We start from the raw sequence: 9,705 nt of genomic DNA, 5'->3' as shown, positions 1-9,705 counted from the left end.
ATAGAACATAGAACAGTACAGCACAGGTACAGACCCTTTGGCTCACAATGTTGTGCCTATCCAATTAAATTAGTAATCAAATGCCCAACCTAGCTAATCCACTCTGCCATTTTCCTCACATTCATTTGCCCGTCTAAACTTCTCTTAAAAGTCTCTAATATATCTGCCTCTACCATCTCTCCAGGGTGACGCATTCCATGCACCCACCACTCTTTGTGTAAAATAACTTTCTCTTCACATCTCCTTTGAAACTACCCTTTCTTACCTCAAATGCATGTCCTCTGGCATTCGGCATTTCAGCCTTTGGAGAAAGGTATTATCTGTCTACTCTATCTATGCCTCTCATAATCTTCTAAACCTTTATCAGCTATCCTGTCAGCCTCAGCCACTCTGAAGAAACAAATCAAGTTTGTCCAACCTCTCGTTACAGCACATGCCCACCAAACCAGGTAGCATCCAGGAAAGTCTCTTCTGCGCCCTCTCCAAAGCCACAACATTCTTCCTATAATAGGTCAACCAGAACTGTATGCAATATTCCAGATGTGGCCGAACTAGAGTTTTATAAAGCTGAAATATAAACGATTTTTGAACTCAATGCCTCTACTAATGAAGACAAGCATTCTATGTGCCTTCTTAACCAACCTACCATCCTATGTAGTCACTTTCAGAGAGCTATGAACTCGGACCCCAAGATCACCTAGTCATCAACACTGTTAAGAGTCTTGCCTTTACATTTGACCTATCAAGGTACAAAACTTCACACTTGTTTGAGTTAAACTCCATCTGCCATTTCTCTGCCCATATCTGCAAATGATTTATATCCCGCTGTATTCTATGCCGATCTTCTATGCTATCCACACCACCACCAATCTTCACTCAACTTCACTTACCTCATGTATTTCTTGTATTTCTTTTTCTCATGTAAATGATCGCAAGAAAATGAAATTCAAGGCAATGTTGTAAAATATATGTACTTGTATAATAGATTTTACTTTGACTTTGACCTTGATAGCTGGGCACGCAGAACTGCATGACTGTACTCTGCAGGAATGCTTCCATTTGTTACAATCCGCTGCATAGAGATTTAAACTTTTTAACATTTCATTTTCATACCTACGTGCAAGATCATATAGATTTTTATACAGGAACATTTCCTTCTCCCGAGGGAAAACATGATGTGCTTTGACTACTGCAATGTTTCTTGAATGTCAGAAGCTTTAAGCTATTGTAAAGGTATTAGGACCTGTGGTGAAATGCTGAGGTATGAAATATACATTTCTGAATCTAATAGCAATCTGTACCAAGGCAATAAAACATTGTATTGTGCTTTCAGGAATGTGCTTAGAGCTCAGTGGACCTTATTCAGTTCATTTTAACTTCAATATGATAACCACGTATAATTTGCATGCACATACAAGCAAACCAGAAAAGGAAACACTTTCTCAGTGATAATATTGAGGTGTACTTACAGTGTAAATATTCATCTGCTGTACTGCATATTTCAAAATAATTACTCCAGTTATTTGCTATTATTTTATCAACTTACACATGGTTTTGCTTTCTTATTAACAACTGCACTGCAATAAAATAAATTTTAACCTTTTTTTTCTTGTAGATCGTTTTAATATTGTGGCTAATATTTTGACAGAAGTAGACACAGGAGAGTGAGTTATTTGTAAAACTTTGTACTACTGCTGTTTAATCTTAACAAGAATGGCAATGAACTGGTGACTTATCATGCCAGACATGTAGACAACTCATCAGTAATGACAGGGGGTGGAAATGCAGTTAAACTCAAGATGATTCACCAAGCTATTGATTGCCAATGTAAGCCTGAAGGAGAGCAGCACTGTGGAGCTCGATGTGCATGGGAAGTGCAGGCGTTAGTGGTGGGAGAGGGCAATGACGAATGCAGGTCAACATATTCAAGGTGATGAAGTGAGTGGAAAGCATAAAAGTTAATACAGGTTGACCTTCACTAACCTGACACCATTGGGACTTGAGGATTAGTGAAAATGCTGAATTACAGAAGGATCACATTAAGCATAATCAGTGCCGGATTAACAAAGGAACCAGATTACAGGTAGACGGTTTAGTGAAGGTCGACCTGTATTGAAGAAGAAAATGCTTACATTAGACCTAACAATAACACAGTTGAGCTTGGGTTAATCCTTGCTGGCAAGTATCCAGAATCAGCCAATCCTTCTACACTTCTTTCATCAATTTCCTCCCTCCTGTCCCCATTGCCAAGCCGTATTGCCCTCCCTTCACCTGGTTCTACCTGCTCATCACACATATCGCCGTCCACTTCAGATTCTTCTTCTTTGGTTAACCTTTTCTATTCCATCAACCACATGGTTCCATCTGCTCATCATTTCTCCCTTGTCTGATTCCACCTGTCACCTACAAGCCTCTGTTTCACGCCTCCCTCTCACTTCCAAATACTGGCTATCTTCTCTGCACACTCTCTCTCTCCCGATGTAGGGTCTTGGTACGGAATGTCCATTGTCCATTTGCATCTACAGTGCTGACCTGTTGAATTCTTCCAACGCATTTTGCTCCAGATACCAGCATCTGCAGTCTGTTGTGTCTTCAAGAACAAAAGCTCCAGTTGTAAAAGGATGTATCCAGTGAAGATAACATCTCAGAATAGGACCAAACTTACTTATGCCAGGGAACCGAATGAGCTTAGGCCCTGCAAAAACCCTTATTCCAGCAGCACATATATTAGTCTAAAGGAATTTTTTGCAAATTATTTTTATATTTTGGTTAGATATTTAATTGGCTGAGAAAATATATCAGATGTACTGGAGTGTTTGGTTGACTTGATTTTTGATTGTTGGCCATGGAAGCTGTAGAGGCTTTTGCATTTAGCTAATGGCAATATTTCAAAAGCAATAAGCCAACTCATAAATTGTGTTGGATATTCTATGAATGTGAAAGGAACAATTGCAAAGACTCCTTTCATTTTAGGATTTTTCCATATCTACCTCTATTTCAATTAATCAGAAAAAATTAATTTAGAAGGTGGATTTTTTAATATTTTCTGAAGATACAGGCATCTTAGCCATATTTATTACTGATCCCCAGTTGCCCTCAAAAGCTGATATCCTTTCTTGAATTATCATAATCCTTAATTATAGGCAAATAGTGGTTTTCTTCTTAAGAACTAACCTTATAGTATTGCAGTATGCATAATCTTTCTGGGTCACTTCAAATGGTATTAATGTCAACAGCATAGTGTGATAGTTTCCTGATTTCATTTAGTTCTGTTTTGTAACTTAAGAAACTAATTGAAAGATCAACAGGGAAGCCGGGATGTGTTTTGTCTACTTAGTTTTTCTTCAGCGAGTCACCTACATATGGCATGGTGGCATAATGACGTATACCATTCACGTACTTCTTACAAATAACCCGTAATGAATTATATAAATAAAGAAAGAATGCTTAATCAAACAATATATTTACAATATCACTCAAATATTACTGAAACAATAAATACACTGCAGTCCTCCCTGCTTAGCTATAGACTCCAATTCAAATATGTAACTTTTTGCTCTCTAGTCATCTTAGGCAATACTATATAATACACCATATAATACCCTGTATTGTATCTGGCTGGAGAACCATCATCTACCTTGTGGAGATAGGATGCCAGGGCACCATCAATGCATCGACAACAAGGTTACTCCATGATATGGCAGTGACTCGGGCAAAGCTCAGGAGGGCCACCAGAGAGTTGCCTGAGGACTGTGTCTGTGGCTGATGAGAAAGGACAGAAATTGGGGGACCATCTAGCCACACTGGAAGCTGCAGAGGGTGGCTGGGAGACATCTCTGCCACCAGGAGATGTACCAGGGCTAAGGGAGTGAACCATCAGAGAGCGGTAGTCCCTGGCTAATACCGTGCAGCTGACACAAGAGCTCAGTTGGAAGTGTGGCGGGCAGCAACGCCAAGCAGGAAACATCTTCCTGTAAATGTCATTAATACAACTGCTATATAGACATCCACGGCATAGTAAATTTTAAATTGTCCCATTCAGGTCAAAACATTTAACCTCTGTAGGGGATTTCTTACTTCTGTGAAATAACATTTATCCTGACAAGGAGAATCACTTTGCTTGGCAGGTGAGACTTGTGGCTGCGAAACAATCTCAGGTTCAGAGGTGGTTGTAGGAGTTTACTCCGGCACTGCAGGAAGTGGTTCTGGCAGTTCTGGCCACCTTTCTTCTCAAACAATTGACTCAACTATCCTCAGCAGATTGATATGTCACCTCCAGATGCCATCAGATGCCATCTCCACTGTGTAGGAGTGAACTTTGAACTTTGAACTTTGAATGGTGCTTTGCAAGTTGTGATTGTAATTGCTGTGTTTGATTGGCTGAATTCTACAGCACAACAACTCCCACTCCATTAGACACCAAGGCTATTAATTATAAGAAATAAAATTTAGTTTTGTTTCCCTAACTCAGATACAGACATTTCCTAAAAACATAGCCACAAACTACGAACAATTTCAAGTGTTATTTATTCTTTATCAAGAATTTTTACCACAGGAATAATTGTTATGTATAATACAGCTACAAGACACAGCAAAAGTGAAACTCCTTTAGAACTCAGGCTTTTTAATATTCTCAAATTAATCTATGTTTAATAAAGCAGTAAACAAAAGTATCCAGTTTTATGTCATCTAATTTTTGGATTCCAGTTAAATCATTAGTAGTTTTAAAAAGTCTCTGAATACATTTCTGTTTAACAATTATCTGAAATAATAGTTACTCCACACATATATCTTGCAAATAAATAAAGCCGATTTAAATTTATGATTTAAAATGAAGGATATTAGTATTAACAGTAACAGATTTAGATTACCAAAAGTTGGATAACAGCTCTCAAAGTAAATTGAACTGAAGTTTGAGTGTTTCATTATAAAAGAATATGAACATTCCATGGCAAGGACCAAGAATATTGAAATGCATTTTGTAATCCGGTTATATTTGCCCACAGTTAATTAACATGTACTTAGATAATGATGAAAGCCATCTCATGTAACTCAATATACATTCCAAATTAATAATCATCCTTCTATTATCCTTGCATCTTTACGTCAAATGCTAAATTACTTTAGAGTTTAAGATCAGTATATATTCACGTTCCTAATTATGAAGTGATATATTAATGTTAGTGATGCCCTTCCAGAACTCTTTCATCATTGTACTTTGCTAACTGCAATATAAAGTGGCTGTGTGCCCAGCAGTACTACACTGTGAATTATATCATTTGACTGAATGTACTGGTTTAGCAGATTAATAGTATTGTGTCAGCTTAAAGGACAATTTACACAGACAAGTTCCGCAACAAAAACTAATTAGACAATCAGCTTACAGTCAATCTATTTTTGTGGCGTTACAGAGTAATTGCAGTACCAGATCAGGCCATTTGGCCTAACAAGTCTATGATGGTATTTTTGCTTCACATGATTATTCTTGCAAACCCTTGGGCATAGTCTTTTATTTCTTTTTCCCTCGTGTATTTAAGTAGTTTCCCTTTAAACATATCCATGCTAATTAACTCCTATTTAGGGTGATACAATCTATAGACCAACCATGGTCTAGATAAAATGCTTATACCTGAATTATCCAATGCACTAATTAGAGACTGCCTGTTGCAAGCAGAAACACAGATAGAAATTTGCCCTCAGAAGATAAATGTACATCTCTGAATTCCTCTTTGCTTCCCGAAATGTGACTCCAGTAAAACTTTCAGTGGCTTGACAAAGTACATGTAGGATTATACATCCCCTGATAGGGGATGCTGGAACAATGGGACAGAGTTTCAAACTAAAGGTTAACCATCCAGTGCTGATGTAGTAAGAAATTTCAGTAGCCAGAGTGCAGTGAATCTTTCAGAGCTGTGTGAGAGGACTGGGGTGCCTTAGTCACTCAGTATGTGTAAGACAGGGATGAGCACATTTTTGGAGATTAAGGGAATCAAGGAATATCAACTTTATGGAGGAATGTTTGGCTGATGAAATATGCCATAAATAATCCTAATGAATGGCGAACAGGTGCAGATGCAAACAACCTGTTTGAAGAAGACCTTGCCCAATTATCACCAGCATCTAGCCTGTAGCACCAGAGGTCCCAGCACACTAGACCACTGCTACACTATGATAAGGAATGCCCATCGTTCCTTCCCCAGACCGCATTTTGGAAAATTGAATCACTTGGCTGTCCTCCTTTTTCTTGCATAGAGGCAGAACCTAAAAAGCCAGGCTCCAGAGATTAGGGCAATGCAGAGGTGGTCACAGGAGGCAGAGGAATGATCAGAGGATTGCTTTGAGTCAGTGGACTAGGCCACGTTCAAGCACTCAGCTAGAGATATGCATGAACACACCAGGTTTGTCACAGACTATTAAAACAGCTGTTGATGACTGTGTCCCCAGAATCTTCCCCAGTCAGAATCCCTGGAGATCCCATGAGATCCAAAATCAGACATCCTACCCTGCAAAAACTCATTTCAGGGAGATAGCACCACCATTTCAGGAAGGTAGCACCCCAGCCCCCCGCAACCCCATATCCCCATATCCCCCCTCCCCGGTCGACCTCCAAGGGTGTATGTAATACCTTGTTTAGCGATTTTGTCTAATCTGTAAACCAAGTTGGATATATGCAGAAAATGTGGCATTAAAATATGTACTTATATTATATTATCATGTTTATTCTATTACAACTTTAAGCAAGTCTACAGGGAGTTTGGCGTCATCACGTAGGACATCAATAGAGTAGCTCCTTAGCAGCTAGCCAGCTAGTTAAAATAACATTAGCTATACTAATGAACAAATGTCACCTGTTAAACTCACCTCAACATGTCTTTTACATTTTAACCTAATATGGGCAATAGAGAAGTCACTGTTGCAAACAGTGCAGCGAGCAACACCGTCATTATGTTTGAGGTCGACTGTAAAGTCTGCCCACAGAGAAAACTGATAGGTCTACTTAGCACGAAGAGAGACCAATTAAGATGCTCGCTCTCGCTCTCGCTCTCCCTCTTACTCTCGCCCTCCCTCTCAAAAAATCGATTTGCGGGATATTGTATATAATTTCCGGGCATCAGGGAGCCGCTATCAATATGCGGGAGACTCCCGGAACTTCAGAGAGAGGTGGGATGTCTGCAAAATTTACTGAGAGCCAGATCAGAGGCATTCAAGTCTGGAGACCAAGAGTGCTACAAGAGGTCCAGGTATGATCTCCGGAAAGCCGTCTCATGGACCAAACTGGAATCAGCAAGGGATGCTCGACAGCTGCGGCAGAGTTTGAACGCCATAACCTCCTATAAAGATAAATCAAGCAACATGGGAGACAACAGGGCTTCACTTCCAGATGAGCTCAATACTTCCTATGCTCATTTTAACTGTCTGAAAATGGGGGAACCATCCAGAACCCCCACACCTCCTGATGATCTTTTGATCTCAGTCTCTGAAGCTGAAGTGTGGGCTGCCTTCAGGATGGTGAACCCACGGAAAGTATCTGGACTGGACGGTGTACCTGACCATGTACTAAAGACCTGTGCTGACCAACTGGCTGGCGTGTTCACTGGTATCTTTAACCTCTTGCTTCACAGAGTGTGGTACCCAACTGCTTCAAGCAGACTTCAGTTATACCAGCGCCAAAAAGGAGTGTGGTGACCTGCCCCAATGACTACCATTCAGTTGCACCTACATCCGGAGTGATGAAGTGTTTTGAGAGGCTGATGCCTCAACGTATCAGCTCCTGCCTGAAGAGCAACGTGGATCCACTCCAGTTTAATAAATTGGAGCAATGGATCCACTGCAGATGCCTTCTCATTGGCTCTTCACACAACCCTGGAACACCTAGACAGCAAAGATGCATGCTCTTTATCAATTAAGGTCTAGATAGACAACATCCATTGCCTTGCCTCCATCAACTTTCCTGGTAACTTCCTCAAAAACTTTATAAGGTTGGTTAGATATGACCTACCATGCACCAAGCCATGTTGATTATCCCTAATCAGTCCCAGTTTATCCAAATACTCATATATCTGATCACTTAGAATACTTTCCAATAACTTATGCCAGGCTCGCCAGCCCTATAATTTCTTGGCTTATTCTTGGAGCCTTTTTTAAACAATGGAACTACTTCGGCTATTCTCCAATTCTTCCGTACCTCTTCCATAAGGTAGCTAAGGATTTTTAAATATCTCTGCTAGGGCTCCTGCTCTCTCTGTCTCCCCCAGTGTAGAGATTCCCTCCTGCTTCAAAACATCCACCATTGTTCCTGTACCCAAAAAGCTCAAGGTAACATGTCTGAACGAGTGGCATCCCATTGCACTCACCTCAAAAATAAGCAAATGCTTTGAGAGGCTGGTCAAGGACTACATCTGCAGCATGCTGCCACCCACACTGGACCCCTACAATTTGCCTACTGACACCAACTGGTGGACAGATGACACATTATCCACAGCTCTACACACTGTCCTTACACATCTGGAGAACAGGGTTGCTTATGTGAGAATGCTGTTCTTGGACTACAGTTTGGCATTCAACACTATAATTCCCTCCAGGTTCGACAAGAAGCTCAGAGACCTTGACCTTCACCCTGTCTTGTGTAGCTGGATTTTGGACTTCCTGTCAGATCGCTGGCAGGAGGTAAGAGTGGGCTCCCTCACCTCTGCCCCTCTGGCCTTCAACACAGGTGCCCCTCAAGGCTGTGTTCTAAGCCCCCTCCTTTACTCTCTGTATACCCATGACTGTGTCACCACCCACAGCTCCAATCTGCTAATTAAATTTGCTGAAAGCATTACACTGATTGGCCTAATCTCAAATAATAATGGGGCAGCCTACAGAGAAGTCAACACTCTGAAACATTGGTGTCAAGGAAACAATCTCTCCTTCAATGTCACAAAAACAAAGGAGATGGTTGTGGACTACAGGAGGAATGGAGACAGGCTAACCCCTACTGACATCAATGGATCTGGAGGATGAAAAGTTTTATGTTCCTCAGCATAAGCATCACTGAGGATCTCACATGGTCTGTACATACCGGATGTGTGGTGAAAAAGGCACAACATTGCCTCTTTAACCTCAGATAGTTGAAGAAGTTTGGTATGGGCCCCCAAATCCTAAGAAATTTTTATAGGGGCACAATTGAGAGCATCCTGACTGGCTGCATCACTGCCTGGTATGGGAACTGTACCTCCCTCGATTGCAGGACTCTGCAGAGAGTAGTGCGGACAGCCCAGCGCATCTGTAGATGTGAACTTCCCACTATTCAGGACATTTACAAAGACAGGTGTGTAAAAAGGGCCTAAAGGATTATTGGGGACTCGAGTCACCCCAGCCACAAGCAGTTCCAGCTGCTACCATCCGGGAGCATAAAAGCCAGGACCAACAGGCTCCAGCCCAGCCTCTTCCACCAGGCCATCAGGCTGATTAATTCATGCTGAGACAACTGTACTTCTATGTTATGTTGACTGTCCTGTTGAACATACTATTTACTATAAATTACTATAAATTGCACATTTAGACAGAGATGTAACCTGAAGTTTTTACCCTTCATGTATATGAAGGATGGAAGTAATAAAGTCAATTCAATTCAATTTCTGCACTTGCCTCCCACATGGTCCAAAGGAACACCTTGTCAGGCCCTGGGGATTTATCCACACTGATTTGCCACCAGACAGAAAA

This window comes from Mobula hypostoma, chromosome 22 (genome assembly GCF_963921235.1).
Source record: "Mobula hypostoma chromosome 22, sMobHyp1.1, whole genome shotgun sequence".
NCBI lineage: Eukaryota > Metazoa > Chordata > Chondrichthyes > Myliobatiformes > Myliobatidae > Mobula > Mobula hypostoma.
Note: the sequence above shows the minus strand (reverse complement) of the source record.